This window comes from Bactrocera dorsalis, chromosome 6, assembly GCF_023373825.1.
Source record: "Bactrocera dorsalis isolate Fly_Bdor chromosome 6, ASM2337382v1, whole genome shotgun sequence".
In the NCBI taxonomy this organism is placed as follows: Eukaryota; Metazoa; Arthropoda; class Insecta; order Diptera; family Tephritidae; genus Bactrocera; species Bactrocera dorsalis.
Window position 1 is genome coordinate 35,018,825 of NC_064308.1, and position 10,662 is coordinate 35,029,486.

At 34.0% G+C, this 10,662-nt stretch overlaps 1 long non-coding RNA gene across 3 annotated transcripts; it reads left to right on the forward strand.

The window, feature by feature from the left end:
* Positions 1 to 3,013: 3,013 nt before the first annotated feature.
* On the forward strand, positions 3,014 to 7,764 carry LOC125779562 (uncharacterized). Of its 3 annotated transcripts, XR_007423319.1 has the most exons (6): positions 3,014 to 3,438; positions 3,615 to 3,764; positions 3,816 to 6,002; positions 6,064 to 6,240; positions 6,301 to 7,340; positions 7,588 to 7,764. It is a non-coding gene; the product is annotated as an uncharacterized LOC125779562 (long non-coding RNA). The 3 variants fall into 3 exon arrangements; XR_007423318.1 differs by having other exon boundaries at positions 3,015 to 3,764; XR_007423320.1 differs by having other exon boundaries at positions 3,015 to 3,764; positions 3,820 to 6,002.
* Positions 7,765 to 10,662: the final 2,898 nt, after the last annotated feature.

Genomic DNA, 10,662 nt, shown 5'->3' on the forward strand with positions numbered 1-10,662 from the left:
ATTAATAGGAAAGCTTTTCACCAAATTTAGATCGTTCATATTTTTGGGAGTCGCGCTACAGATTCCGCACGTTTGCGAAGCTGATTCCGATATGACACTGAACGTTTTGCCATCAAGCATGGTCATATGAAATTGGTGATCAATTCTTCAGGTACTCACAAATGTTGGAAAAATATTTAATATTTGGCTCTTAATGTTTTGAATTTCTTTGCGAGACAAGTCTGCCGATTCTTTCTCGCAAAGTAATTTAATTGGTCGACAATATTGGGTAGAAGAAGGCCGATTGTTTTTCCATAAAACTGTCGATCCTTTCTGCACTATCAATGGTACCATACAAATTGAAAATAAATATTGATCTATCATCTCTCCATCGAAGTCATTAAATTTTTGCCTGTAAGTAGAATGACCGCTGCTGTCATCACAACCCCATTTGTAGGTAGCAGTTAATTGGGTGTTATTGTTATTTTCAATATGGTTTTGAAAGCTTTTTGGGTGTGCTTCAATAATCCTAGCAATCGTATGGTCTACTAAGCTTTTTAATGGTACTTCAGCGAAATGATCAGTGACCGTGATGACACTAGGATAGCATTTTTTTTTTCGCACATCGCAGTTTGTCGTAGCATGGATATATATCGGCGTTTTGCCCTTTAGTGGCTCTCTTTGACAAATTCCATGTGTACTTGGTATGTCCAACATCTACAAATAGCGCCAGTGCTTTTTCATCAGAAAGTTTTGTCGGTAGACGCTGAGGGGTACTCATAGTTTTCAAAATCTTGCCGCTAAACTCTTCGTCGACGTTTAGCATCGACACCACCTGTGAAGCACTACGTTTTCCACCTTTATACAAGCTGCAGCTTGCAGCTACCAACAATGCTTCTGATGGCACATCTTCAGTAAGGCCTGACAATTTCTTAACTTGCGTTTTTTTGCAATACTCCGAAATATCTTTTTGTGGACGTCCAATAATTTCGGAAGATGATCTTTCAATCAATACTAACGGCGTATCTAACCATTCCTGCTTTTTGTTTTCAAAAAAAACCTTATTTCTTCTACAGTTTTTCCACTTTTCTACAAGCTTACTAGTAAAATTTCGCAGCTTCTTGCCAATCTCGTACTGCTCCTCCTGAGTATATTTAAGGTTTTTGAGAACAGTACCAAATACAAAGTTTTCCATGGTGAGAAACTTCTTGGTTGGGATCGCTTCTTCATGCCATACTAAAAAAAGTACCCGTTTTGCTACCGACATTATCCCTAAAAAGTGCCATGATTTAAAGGTTAGCAGGTAATAGCAGTTCATATTACACATTTTGGGCGCACAATGACTCATGCTTCCAGCTAAAAAAAGAGTTAGACCTAATCCGTGCGAATGTTGTAACTTCTACTCCACGAACGACAGGTGCACGCTAGTGCGGGTTAGTTGTTAATACACTTAATTACCACTACGTTTTATGAACAACACATTTACAGACCGGTCACAAACACTGATTTTTTATGTAATACATACCTTGAAGTTAATAAAAAGCCACACTTTTAATAAAACAAGTAAAGATTGTAAATTTCCAAGGAGCTCGAAATCAATGCGCACAACAAAGAAAAAATATTGTAAAGCACTTGCTAAAACATATTTTGTGTTTGACAGCTCACAGCTGATGATCAGCTGATCATAAGCTTATAAAAAACCGCCAAAAATCTAATCAAAGCATCTGTTATCGATTTGTGAAAAAAAAATTAACGCTTTTTCAAATTTGAAAATTTGAATTAAATTCCGCTAGCGAGGCCCAATCGCCCACTGTGCGGCAGTTTCATTTCGGTAATATTAAATTTAGTAGAATGAGTATTAAGACGGTTGTACATTTTCAAAATAGTTTAATACATTTTTCCAAAAAGATAATATTTAGTTTAATATTGTTAACTAGAGGACCCGTCCACGCTTCACTGTGGCTGATACATAGATAATACTACTACTACCATCTATATGATTTCTATTAGTTGGATTATAATTATTAGTTAATGAGATATAGATAGGGAAATCCACCGTTGAAAAGATATTTGCTAAGCTGGAAACAGGCGAAATAGGCAAAGTAGGTGCCTCATAAATTCATAATCTAACAACAACAACGAATAACTGATTCTGAGAAGTGTTTAAGTGCTCTCTAATCAGAATAAAACCGAGTTTTTGCGTTGGTGATAGAAACATATGTAGCTCCATCATTTCCCACTGGAGTCCAATCGACAGTCATTCTAGTGGACTGCACATGCGTAGAAAGACGAAAAATTGCGCTGGAAAGGTTATGACATCAGTCTTTTGGAATGCACATGGTATAATACAAACTCGAGGACTGATTACTGATACAGTTACATATAATCTGTTTCACTGTGTATTTGGTTGCAGTTCTTTTCTACTATTCCAAATACTTTGGAAGAATCTGTTTTAAATAGTACGCATATTGAATATGATTCCTACAAACATTAATTTTGAACAAATACTTATGATTTAAAATATAATTTTTGTATTTATGAATTGTATTGGATTCTAACATAAAAAGATGTTCTTTCCCTGGTTCTAAGCTACCTCTCCACCAATTTTCAGCCAAATCGGTTCAGCCGTACTTGGGTTATAAATGGTGTAACTAACACAACTTTCTTTTATATATATAGATTTGCAGAAAAATTATACAAAACTAGTCTAAACCCGCGGCTCCACTCGCCCCTTTTTGTCAAGGATATCAGGATTAACTAAAAGTGATCATAAACGGCATACAAATGTGTTCGATCGGTATTTTTTTTTATTCAAGTTAAATTTACAATCTGTCTTAATGTTAATAGACAATAAGTAAATGTGCTGTTAAGGTACAAACAAATTGTGAGTGTTACTTCATTAAGTGACCCTCTGTTTAGTGACAGTATAATAAAAATAAAAATCCAAACTACATACACAGGTACTAATTTACTTAATTTTTTGCTATTTTCTTTGTGTTAAAATAACATAATCATACACTAGTTTGTGCTAAAGTTATCTATTTACATTACTTGCATGCGTGCTAGTTTACAAGTTTAATATGTCTTTTCTTTTTAACCTTGTTGTAGTGGGTGCCTGTAGTAATGTCACTGCTAAATTTGTTCTTTTTTTCGCTTTTACATGATATTTCCAGGTAAGCCTTATATCTATGTGTAACCCCAGGTATTTCACATGATCACTAACAGGTATGGCTGTATTAAAAATTTTGATTGAAGGACAATCACCATTTCTTAGGGCAAAAGTAACATGGACAGATTTATCTGAATTGACTTTAATGTTCCACATCTTGAGCCAGTCTTCTAGTTGGAATAAGTAATCATAGACAACTTGATACGAGACTCTTTGGTTCGAGAGAGAGCTGTCAAAACTCGCATTTTTTATAACATTTGCCAATGATGCCATTGCTGAAAAATATTAGAGTGGGTATATAATAAATTATACAAAACACTAAATTAAACACTTTGAAAATGCATACATATATAAATGCTAAAATGCAAAATCATTAATTAATTTACATAAACATTTATTTTGCCAAAATATGTTCGCACAGTTCAATGAAATTTCATTTCACACTAATTTCGTCAAGTAATTATAGCGCTGCTCTTCTGGCATCCCGCCTTTTTGACTAACTGCTGATTGGCGGCACCCTGATTGTGTTTTGTTGCCAGCTCAAAAAACAGATCAGGGTGCAATGCCAGCTGACAAGCGAGAAAGCAAGAAAAGAGATTCTGATCAAGTTATCTATGTAAGTAATTTTGTAGTATGTGAGAAGATTCTGAAGGCACTTTATTTGAAGTTAGGACTGCAGTGTCATCAGCGAATATTGCTATCGTAACCACGGTAGAGGAGGAGTAGAGAAAGTATCAGCTGATGTTATGTAAACAAAGGCACAGCTGAGAGGTGCCACTGTAGAAACGTCGAGTGTACTCCGGGGTTGAGTTTCTATTGGAATCCAAGATGGTCGACTTTTAACCAAGATGGCCGACTTTTTTACCGGAAAATGGTTGCATTGTGTTATTTTCTTAAATTTTATGGAAAAGTTGTCCCAAAAATATTGGTTATATATAAAACTTTAATATATTTTCAAAAGAAATTTGTTTTATTTTAATATATATTCTCAAAGATGAGAACAATATGAGCAAATACATGAAAAATTGAGTTTTTTATTTATGCCTCTTTTTAACTGTGGTAAATCAATAAATGTTCACCACAGAAAAATGTTACGAACAAATAAGCAACCATGCCGAATAGTGGGGTCTAGATTATGCTCATTCACAGCCATATTTACATTTTTGCCATCGTAACGAAGGTTTTTGCAAGACAATTTGTTTTACTTTATTTCATGGTTAAATCCTTTACTATGGTTTATTTAGTTATTTTAATCTATAAAAAGTGTTTACAATTTTCATGGGACGATAAACATCAGATCGGCTGCGATTTTATTCCAATAAAAGTACGAAATAACCAAACATGGCCACGTTAATATTGCTGCGTAATGGGTCTGGTGCTGTTACAATTTTATGATTTAAGAGATAGTCAAATGTAGTTATCAAATTAGTTGGCCGTGAATTCGAGACAAAATTTTAAATTCAATGGCGTTCTCGTGTAAGAGATCGCATGGCACAATTCCGATTACTTTGGCGCCGCGATCTGAAGGTACCGTTGGAAAGAGGAAGTCCTCCTGATTAAAAAATATATAGGGTTATAGGGTCCGCAAACGCTTAGTTTACGAGATATTCGACCTTAAAGTCCGAAAAATCGCAAAATTGGACCATTTCAAGACGCTATTTCACCACATTAAACGCACTTTTTTCACATTTTTCACTTCAAATTAATTAATTTACACTATTAACTTTTAAATAAAACCACATTTTACACATTTAACAGGTTTTTTACCTAAAAAATCTTTATTTTAAAAATTACATTTTACACTTGTTTGAACCTCATTTGTTTACCAAAAATTACGACGAAATGGAGCGCTGCCATGTGATGATAAGGCAATTCGTGAAATTCCTCTTTTTTCGCAAAAATTCCTCTATTCATGCATATGGATATTTTCTTGTATAAATTTATTAAGCAAATAAGCAATATTATATACGGTAAATGTTCAGCAGAGCGGCTTTTCCGAAAACGTGCACCAATTTTCACGGGAATTGTCTTAAAAAATTCGTTTTTAATTCCGATTCACGAATATGTATGGCGCGTTATTTAATTTTATGTTATTAATTGGAAAAATAAAAAGAAATTAAAATATCGATATTCTCAATATTCGAGTCAGAAAGAAAATTTGTAAAAATGAGAAATACATATTATAAAAATAATAATAATTGGAAAAATAAAAAGAAATAAAAATATCGATATTCGCAATATACGAGTCTGATCGTGAATTGGCAAAAATGAGAAATACATAGTAGGAAAATTTATAATTAATTATTATTGCAGAAAGAAGAAGAATTTGGACACAGAAGAATTTTGAACACCGGGGTTTTGGACCGACCAGGGATATTATTTTTCGAGCGCTCGAAATTGCGAATATCGATATAAAAACGCTGTGAAACGCTAAAAAATTCTTCACTTTTGGTTTTTAAGGTGTGGCAACGCTGGTTTTCCTCGTAAATATAAACACTCTAAACTTTTCAGCCATAAATTTTATATGTGATTTTAAATTACTAAATTTGGCTGAAAAATTAAGAAATGAAAGTGAAAATCGAACTGATTTCAATGTTAAGAGTGTATATTTAATTATAGTGAAAGAAAAACGTGAAAAATTCTGTGAAACATGGAGAAATAACATGTGTTCTTAGTGCGAATTTTTGATTTTTTAAACGTGAATATTTTTAAAAATATTAGCTATTTTCACATGATTTTTGGATATTCCACCTCTATAGAAGCCCCCCTATCCGTACATACCCCATTTATACGGAAATTCGGTTTTTTTACCCCGCCGCCAAAGTAATCGGAATCGTGCCGATCGCATTGCTAGGTAAGCTAAAATTAAACTTTATATCAAAAGATTTACCATGTATTTTTTAAATTCTTTATAGAATCAGCAAAGGAGCTGGTGTAGAACGCTAGTCCCAAACCAATGAGCTTTGTGCTTGAGGGTGGAAGCAACTTTTTGAAGAGCAAATACTACGGTGAGCACATTCGGATGTTGCATAACCTGTTGTAAATTGCGCTTAGAATCCCGGTACTGCTGGTCAGGTTTATCAGGCTGTTGGGTAGGTTTTGAGCAAAATTGAATTTACATACTTTCTAATAGCTAAACACCCACCTTGCAGGTCAAAGCGTTACAAGTTGAGCGAATTAATTGACTGGTTTCATCGTGTTATGCGCAAAGATGAAAAATGGTGGGGATACCGTCATTGAGACATGTGTTGTGATCCTACCTTCTTATTGAAAGCCAACTTCACGAATGTATTACCGATGTCGTTCCCTCCAACATACCGTGGTTGAAGAATTTTGGTGTACAATCAATGGAAGAGCAAGTACCATGAGAATTATGACCATATCGTGCTGCGCAATATTATGATGCCGAATTGGAGAGTGGGGGGAACCAGCTCCACCAAAACCGATAGAACATCGGGATGAACTACGCAAATAATAAACAACACTCATCAAATGAAAGTTGGCAGCGTTGGTGACTAAGCAGCAATTTGAAAAAGAAACATTTGCATCTACGCGAATTACAATTCGTCTTTACATCTAGTGAATTATGGTCGATTATGAATGGTGTGGAAGTTGATATTTAAACTTTAAAAAACAAATAAATGTAATTTGGCTAATATTGATATTTAAACTTTAAAAAACAAATAAATGTAATTTGGCTAATAATGAGCCGCTATTAAAAGTTAAGGAATTTGAGTTGTATTTTTAATTGGGCCAAACAAGTTATTATCGATTTGAATAACTTCAAAAGGAATATATTTCGAACAATCATTTATTTTTTTAAATACTATGGCGGTATCGCTACTGAGCATGGCAAAATAGTGTTGCGTGAGCTAATTTAAACTACTTTTTACTACTATATAGATATTGCAAATTCAAAAAATAATTTCTTTAAAATTCCTTTTTATTTAAAAACTTAGCTTAGAACTAAAAAATAGTGTGGTAAATCTGTTGGGATAATCAAACACTCCATTTGGGAATGAGTAGGATTCCTGATCGCCGGCGTATAGCTAAATTCTGACATTTAAAACGTGTACGTAGTTTGTGATTACAAAAATTTATAATTAAAATATAGAAAACATGGCTATTATAATTATCTCTTGATTTATCTTACAATAAAAAATGTGTTTTACTGTTCAGACGAATTGTTATGGTACGTAATATAAAATTTTTCACAATAGTTATCTCTTATGGTCCACTCATTATCAAACATAATTTCCATTTTGTCCATGAATAAGTTAACTAAAACGCTTAAAAATATATAGCATATTTATCTATATCATGAAGGTATAATTAATTTTTGTTATAACAGCTAAAATCTTTACTCTATAACAAAAATTGAAAATAGTATTTATAAATGTACAAATATAGTACTATAAATTTATAATTTAATATTATAGCATTTTCGCTTTCTGCAACCCGTTTTAACCTCTCGCCACCCTTATTCACCAGAGGTGGCCATGATGTTGTTATTGTAAAAGTACACTTGAGGGGTAGCTTAAGTACTGTGAATGGCTCTTTTTCTATGGTGAATGGGACTTTCCCTACTCCTCTATACCATGATCGTAACATCGTTGTTTTTTGGGATATCCGCTGTGAATATCGAATAAAGAATTGGCCTGATTTTATATTATACATACTTGAGTACTCATTTCCAACCCTAACATAAAATTTTCTATCTTTTAAATAAGATTTAATAAGAAAGAAAAAGGGAGCAGCTAAATTTTTCTTTAATTTGTAAAGCAGTCCGGGGTGCCAGACTTTATCGAATGCTTGTTGCACATCAAGGAATACACCTGAACAATATTCTTTTTGCTCTAAAGCTGACCTTATTTTATACACTCTATGACATTGTTCAGGAGTTCCGTGGTGTCTGCGAAACCCGTACTGTTGGTCCGGAATTATATTTAAATTTTCCAATACCGGTATCAGTCTTCGTAAGAGAATTCTTTCGAATATCTTTGAGAAAGCGACCAGTAGACTTATGGGGCGATACGAACTAACTAAGTTTTCGGGGTTTTTTGGTTTAGCAATCATAATTATTTCTGCACATTCCCAGGCTGTAGGAAAGTGCTAAAGCCTTAGTATGGTATTGAATATAATTGTAAGAGCTCGCATGGACTTCTCAGTTAGGTGCTTTAATACTGCGTGGTCTATCTAATCGTAGCCTGGGCTTTTTTTGTTGCTACATTTTGCCAGGCCCCACCAAGGGTGCTTGGCGTTAAAGTCTTCTCCGAGTAAAAATGTCGAGCCGAATTCGCTAAACATATTTTCATATTCTATGCAACTGATTGTGTGCCTGGGAGGAAAGTATCCAGCGCCAATAGCTATTGATCGTGTGTTTGTTTTGATTTTTATGCGTGAAATTTGCATCGAAGGTGAACAAATTTCTTTCAATGGTTCATATTTAATTTTTGAGTTAATAATCACCGCCGAACCGCCTCGGGATCTACCCCCAGGGTGGTTACAATAAACTATGTCGTATCCTCTAATTCTAAAACTCGATCTGTGTGAAAAATGAGTTTCAGAAACTAAAAATACATCTATACAATTTTTGTTAAGAAATATTTCGATTTCGTTAATATGGTTGACAATACCGTTGGCATTCCAAATTGCTATTCTTAAGTTTCGTTGCATACTTTGTTCAATAAACTATTGATTATTGCTAATAAATTATTTATCTGAGCAGTCTGTGCGTTAATTATTTTTTCCATTTTTTCTAAAAATTGATCGAGGTTAGTTGTTTTTACAGCATCTGCATACGAGACCATGTTGTTTGTTTTGCTGTTGAAAAATGAATTTTGTTTTTGCAAATTTGTGGATTCTGTGCCATTATAAACAAGCTGACTCTCCATCGTGCGTGCTTTGCTAGCATTATATCTGTGGACTTTTGGAAAACCCGCTTAAGTCGAGATAAGTAAATTTTCCAATTTCTTTATCATAAAAGCATATTTTCATAACGGTCATTTCTGTCTTATCGGCGTGCTGATAGCGTGATTAGCGACGGAGATATGAATTTTGAAAAAGCATCTTAAGTCGATATTTTTTCCTAGTGCATTTGCGAAAACAACTTAAGTCAGATAAGATAGAAAAGAGAAAAAACATTCTAAAGAAACCTCTAACTATCGTTTAGAAAACCATCTTAAGTCAACTTAATGTGACGTTTTTTTTTTATTTTGCTTTTGGAAAAAGAACTTAACTCGGTGTAAGTGCTTTTTCCTCGGGCAGAACTTGAAATAATACCAATATAAAAGGAGTTCAGTTCATTTTAGAAATTATTTTATGATCAACTCTCGCCATGTTAACACGTCTTATGTCCTGCTAAGGGCATTTTCTGAAATTTTCCGAACAGAAAGGCTAAGTCTGCGGATATTTTAATTGAACTTAGGTGTTTTTTTTAAATGCAAATATAACAAAAAGTTTGCCAGATAAGTTGTTTTTACAATGAAAAGGGGACAGATTCTTGCAAATATGGCAAGAAAATTGCCAAAAAAAGACACAGAGATATTAAAATCCAATTCAACAGAGACAACCTCTGAAAGTTTGGTGGTAGATCAGCAAATGCGAGTTACGGACTGTGATTTAACCCCACTTTCCTTTGAAGTTAGCACATCACGTGTTCGTTCTGAGTCGCAACAACGCAAGGTTTCTGATGAATTTATAAGTCAAAGCGAGTCTGAGGAAGACATCTTTCATGAAACGGATTTTTTAGACTCAGATTTTGTACCTTCAAGTGAAAATTCTGAGCTGAATGCCACCACTGAAAGCATACAAACTATGGCAAATGTATTAGAAGCGAACATCAATAATTTTGTCTCACCTGGTTTGAATGAGGCCGAGCTTTTTTCTACTCCTAATAAGTCACCAAAACAAACTAAAAAGCCAGGTAGAAATTTAAACAAGGAATACAAAAAGTCTAGAAAAAACTGCAGTGATTATACAATTATACAAGTTCTGGGGGAATGTAGAATGAAATGCAAACCAAAAATTAGCTTCGAAGAACAAACCATCCTCTTTAAAAGTTATTGGAATAGGGACTATAACTCACGTCGGCAAATACTATCAAGCCTAATTTCAGCACAAAAAATCTGTCACCTTAGATAACCCGAACAAAAAAGAGTACGTTTTTATTTACCATTACGAAACTAATTCCGAAAACACAAAAGTTTGCAAGAAATGTTTCCTTCAATTGTATGGCGAAACAGAACAGAGAATCAAAACTATTTGTATGTACAAAACACAACCGGAATACGGTCCCTCCTAATGACCGCCGGGATGGAGTGCTCCAAGCAACAAGCTTACGGTTGAGAAGCATAACGAAGTTTTGAACTTTATAAACTCTATACCAAAATATGAAAGCCATTACAGTCGCCGTCATACTACCAAGATCTATTTCCAACGAGGACTTAAGCAGGCATCACTCTATAGATTGTATAAAGAAAATATTTCTAATCCGGTGTCAGAATCAAAATTTC